Genomic DNA, 6519 nt, shown 5'->3' with positions numbered 1-6519 from the left:
TCTGCCAGGGCCATTCTATATGGAGGGATGGATATAGGTTGAGTATCTGGAATCACATCAATACCAAACTCTACTTCTCATTCTGGAGGCAAACCCGGAAGATCTTCAGGAAATACATCGGGCAATTCATTTACCACTGGAATTGATTGAAAATGGTGGCTTAGCATCTATATTTTTCACTCTCACTAGATGACATATGTATCCTTTGGACATCATCTTCCTTGCCTTAAGATAAGAAATAAATTTACCACTTGGTGTCCCAATATTACCTTTCCATTCAAGGACGACCTCTTTTGGAATATGGAAATGCAGCATCTTAGTTCGGCAATCCACCGTGGCATAACAAGAAGCTAACCAATCCATACCCATTATAACGTCAAAATTCACCATTTCTAGCTCAACAAGGTCAGCCAATGTATCACGATCACAAACAGTTACAATACAATTACGATAAACCCTTCTAGCTATAATAGACTCACCAATCGGTGTAGACACTTCAAATGGCTTCACTAATAATTCTGGTGTTCTTTTGAACTTTTCAGCAATCAATGGAGTAACATATGATAGTGTAGACCCCGGATCAATTAATACATATACAATATGTGAAAAGATGGACAATGTACCTGTAACCACATCCGGTGAGGATTCTAAATTTTGTCGATCCCCGAGAGCATATGTGCGATTCTGAACTCCACTAGAACTGGCTGCTCCCCTAGCTCCTCTACCACGACCAGTAGGCATCTGCCCCTACCTAAAGAAAGTGTTGATGATGAGGATGCAACAATTGATCTAGTAGGTTGTGCCACACCACCCCACACCCCTACTGAGGGCAATTTCTCATCATATGACCTGGTGTCCACACCAAAAACAAACATTTGTCCCAAACCGACATGCACCTAAATGATTTCTTCCACATTGTTTACAAGACTGTCGAGGAGGTCTTGATTGGCTCATACTTCCCTGCTCTTGGTACCCGCTGTTCGTGAACCTTGGCTTTCACCTCTTTGTCCCAAACTGATTGCCCCTAGACTCTTGAAACTGAGATGGGACACTAGCTGTAGAGTAGGAAGATGATTCCCTAGGCGGTCTGTTAAAGAACCGAGGCCTAAACTCACCTTGGGAGGGTGTGAACTGCCCTATAGATCTGGCCCTCTTAGAATGCCCTATTTCTGACTCTTGTGCCCTTCTTCTTTGCCTTTGATCCTCCAACTTTTGCGCAAAAGCTTGCATCCTTGCTATATCCATATCTTTATTCAACGAAGCAATGGTACAATCTCTAACCAGATATGAATCTAATCTATCCACATATCGATGAACTCTATCCCCCATAGTAGCTACTACATTAGGAGCATACCTGGCCAAGGAATTAAATTTGAGACTGTACTCTCTCACGCTCATACTTCCTATACATGGCCAAGGAATTAAATTTGAGACTGTACTCTCTCACGCTCATATTCCTTGGTGAAGATTTAAGAATTGATCCGCACGGGCCTCTCGGAGTCTCCAATGGCAGGTAATGGTCAAAGAATGCCTTTCTGAACTCTTTCCATATAACCGAAGGTGTATCTGTTCCCCTGAATTGCTTCCAAGCTTCATACCACAATATAGCCACACCCTTTAATCTATATGTTGCTAGCTCGAGCGCTTCTTTACCACTTACATGCATAACATCGAAAGTGTGTTGGATCTGATCTATAAAGTCTTGTGGATCTTCATTAGGATCTGACCCGGTGAATGATGGAGGGTCCAAATTAAGGAAATCACGTATCCGCGTGCCAGCTGCTCTATTTACACCACTAGTACCTGCAATTGGACCTTCTTGCCTTTGGCCGTAGCCAGCACTATACGAGTCAATAATTGGACTGTATTCCTCAAATCTTGCTCGGTAGCATTAATAGGGGTTCGTTGAGGTGCAGCTTCCTCCTTAGATCTTCTGGAGATGGAGGGGTCGGGGAAGTCTGTGAGGGCGACTCATTTTAAGCCTCACCTTGTACAGCTTGACTAGGTGGTGGTTGGCTGGTCCCTTCTTGGGCAGCCACATCTACTCGCTTACCAGTACTTTTGCTCCTTCTCGTAACCGGCATCCTTTCTATAATAAAACAATTTAGGAATAAGATATGATTCGCCTACAACACTGGTTCTATCGCACGATCTAAGAAATGAAAGAAAGAAGACAACTCCTACATGTCCTGTAGCCTCCTGTTTATAAATGTGGTGCACAACACATCCATAAGCAAGATTCTACACAGACACGACTTTGTAAACTCCCTAGGATGACCTACTCTGATACCACTTTTGTCACGTCCCAAATCCCATTAAGACGGATAGGGACCCGATGCCCTCTAGGCCCGAGAGAACCAACATGTCACTTGTGCTTACTATGCATATAACTATGACAATCTTGTGATAACTTCACATAGGATGCAGCGATACGAACCAACATAAGTAGACCAAAAATTTATATACAAGACTTGGTCGTTGAGGCCACAACTTGTTAAGACACAACTGAACCATAAACATAAGTCTACAAAGCCTCTAAAAGATAGAAAACCTTAGAGTAGGTCGGGACAGACCCCACCTTACTCTTAACTATGATACAATACCGAAAATGAATCTACCAAAGACTCAGTAAAGCTCCGAATCAATCTGGAGCTCACCAAAAGTAGCTGAGTGTCGTGTGCTCCTACCGAGGAGGTCTACTAGCTGAAGTACCTGTGCCTGTAGCATGAACTGCAGCGTCCCCCGCGAGGGACGTCAGTATGAGAAAATGTACTGAATATGTAAGGCAATAATATATATAAAATAAGAGTCCGAATGAAACCAAGTATCAACATATGTGTGCATAAATCAGAACAGAAGACCACCTTTGTTAACTCTTGTGGGATCATGTATGTTACATTCTTGTATTTACCTTTCTGTGTTATAATCTTTTTAAGGCATGTGATATGAATGACCAGCTGATCAGTGGTAGAAGAGAATGACCCATGCTAGGCATTTTAACCCCTGGGATGCGGTCCTCATAATTACACAAATTGGGATCGGCCCATGCTAGGCTTATGCCCCTGAGCTGCCACCCTTCTATACCAATTGGGATAGAACCATGCTAGGCATTTTCCCCTGGGATGCCACCCATAATTATACAGATAGCTTCATTTAGATTCTTTAATCTTTGAGATTGTTGTTTCGATGTTCATAACTCTTTTGAGATGGTTCTTTTGATGATCATAACTCTTTTGTTTTGGTGGTCATAATAATTTTTGATATTTGGAACTACGGACCAGTAGTAGAAGAAATGAAAATAATACTTCAAGGCAGTAACAATGACATAAGGAGCTATGTAACATCAATGCATTACTTGTGAGCTTAAATGACACAATTGACTTCAACTGACTAAGAGGAGGATTCACCAAACTTGCTTTTGCAAATACCATTTCTATACCAGCACATACGAGGATAATTACACAAGTATAGAATACTAAATATATAATGAAGTATACACTAAGGAGAGGGGGAAAATATTGTTAGCTATTTGGAGATCATACGCTGCCACTATGTTTCCTTTACTAGGAATAAAACTTAGGAAATTCACTTATTAATATTAATCTCAAGTATCAGATTTCATGCCGAAGAATATTGAATCGAATAGCCTTATATACCTTATCTTCTGATCAATACATCTATCACGATTCAGCCTCCCCTTTCAGGTTTTAATCTACAATAGAAGTCATGATAAATTTTAATTAGCAGCTATCACACCGTGAGCCTCATAAAACAGTAGCTAACTTCGACGGATAATGAGCCCATACAACCCTTAAAACAATGTGTATCACCACACCCTCCTTCTCTGCCCAATACATACATTATATATCCTTTTCCAAGATTACTTAAACAGCACCAACAACAGTACACATAAAACAGCTTCAAGTATTCTTTATCATACAACAAATTATTGAACTCACCACCCCTTTGAGTTCTTTATGACAGCACACCCATAATTCCTCACTCAAACTCATACATAAGGAGGAAGAAAATGGAGCAGTCACCTTACCTTAATTTCTGCAACTTCTCCTTATAACTTGAATTCCTCTAGAACTTCAACTTCCCTTCACACTTAAACCAAAGAAGAAGAGAAAAGTATCTTAATAACCAAGAAAGTGAGCAGTAGCTTCGGGAAATATTATGCCATATACCTATACTTGAGCATAAATAACATGTTTTCCTAATCATTCATGGGAGAATTAAGCTAAATCCATAAGTTTTTTCACTTACCTTGTCTTGCAAAGATGAGTGTTTCTTCAAAAACCCTAGAAGAACTTTAAGGCTGTTGTTTAATCCTTAAGAGAAAAGAGAGAGAAACAGCTGGAGCTAATCCTCAATAATGTGTGTTAAAGTGAGTGAGAATAGCAGCCAATATATCTTCATTTTCTTCACCTGTTTATGTATATCAAGCAGCTCAAAAGGTCAAACTAGGTGATGCATCTACTAGCTTTCACTTGGGCTTAAATATATTGGGCCTTGGCAGATTTGGCTGATGGGCTTTAATTTCATTTTATTTTATTTAACATAGTTTGGGCCTCAAGTGAGTCCATTAGCACATGCCCAAATCTGATCCATAAACCTTGGCCATTTCTAACTAGATCCATATAGCTCAAGTAGGTGATGCACGTACTTGGTTCTTTGGACTGGTCAATAAGTCAAACTAGGTGATGCACCTACTTGTCACCTACTAGCTTAGTTAAGTCAAGGAAGCAGCTCACCTATTTTATTCCATTCTCTAATTGTTAATTTCTTTTTCTTTAACTTAGCACTTAACTTTCAACTTTAAGCTCAATTACCACCTTCCCGTCTCGAGTTTAAATACTTCCGTTGAAGTTATAACTTGCAGTACACATGTTGCAACGTGCAAGGCATCACATCACCTTCCGAGCTAGTTTAAACCAACGCTAATCATATAAGAAACATCCCTCACCTATACTATAAAGGCTATGTCAAGTATCACAAGAATAGAATAAGCATATGCATAATACGGGCTGTTACATCCATAATATGAGAAAAGGTGGTCTTGTATCCTTACATTGGTATATGATTTCATTTGAGTTCTTATTTCACATACAGTACTTTATGCCTTACATACTCAGTACATTCTCCCGTACTGACGTCTCTCTCGGGGGACCTGCAATTCATGTTGCAGGTATAGGAGCTAGTAGATCTCCCCAGTAGGAGAACAGGACATCCAACGACTATTGGGGAGCTCCATGTTGATTCGGGGCCTTCTGATTCTATAGCATGTATTTTGGTATTATATAGTAGTTGAGTGTAAGGCGTGGCATGTCCTGACCATAACCCCAAAATATTTCTTCATTTAGAGGCTTTGTAGACTATGTTTAGTGAAGTGTGGTTGTGCCTCGTGTCTTAGAGATTATGGTCCCAACGGCCAAGTCATGTGCACTTTCTTTTGCCTTGTTAATACTGTCTACTTTCATGAAAACATGTTATCCACTATGGCAGCACCTTTAAATTTTCATAGATAGAGCATGATTACAGGTTGCTCCTCCCGAGCCTTCTCGGCAACGGGTGTCGGTTCGCCTTTATGGGATTTTGGGCGTGACATTAATCATCCTAAAAAATCCTAAGTCGAAAAAAACTCTTAACCTAAAAAAATCCAACAAAAACTTAAGCTCTAAACCCTAAACTAAAAACCTTTACCCAAATAGCTAAACGCTTATTCATCATGTTTAGATTATACCATTGTTCAATATGCTCTATTCAGTTATATATATTTGTTCAACTTTATCCTATCATGCATGCTCAGTACCTTTCAAGTACTGTCACATACTCTATTCTACATCTTCTCGGGATGTAGGTATAGGTCCTCGGCAATCGAATAATGCGGAGATCAGTTCCCAATCTGTATTCAGCAATACCAGTGATGAGTCCTTGTTCTTCGAGATAAAAAACCCTAAAAAACATTTAAAATCCCTAAACCCTAAACTTTTAAAAACCCTAATAGTTTAAAACCTAAGATCCTAAACCCTAAGAAACCTTATACCTAAGTAACCCTAATACCTTAAACCCTATGAAACCTTAAAAACCATTAAAAACTATAAACATATATTCTCTTTAAAAAAAAAAAACCCTTTTAAAACCCCTAAAAACTTAAACCTAAAAAAACCTAAAAAATAGTAAGTCCTACACCATAATTTACCCTAAAATCACTAAGAAAACCTAAACCCCAAAATTCACTAAGAAAACTAAAACCTTAAAAAAAACCTTTAAAAGCCCTAAACCTAAGGAAACCTAAATCCCAAACTTTAAACCATGAATCCTTTACCCGAAGAAACCCTAAATCGTAAGCCAAAAGCCCAAACTCAAAGAAAACCCCAAACCCTAAACCCAAAAAAACACTAAGAAAAACCTAAACCCTAAAAAATAACACAAAAAACTTTTAAAACTCTAAACCTTAAAAACCTCTAAAAAATCTTAAACCTAACAAACATAAACCCTAAACCCTAGAAAAAC

The sequence above is a fragment of the Solanum tuberosum genome, unplaced genomic scaffold, assembly GCF_000226075.1.
Source record: "Solanum tuberosum cultivar DM 1-3 516 R44 unplaced genomic scaffold, SolTub_3.0 scf00362, whole genome shotgun sequence".
NCBI lineage: Eukaryota > Viridiplantae > Streptophyta > Magnoliopsida > Solanales > Solanaceae > Solanum > Solanum tuberosum.
The sequence above is the reverse complement of the archived record's forward strand: the minus strand, read 5'-3'. Positions refer to the sequence as shown.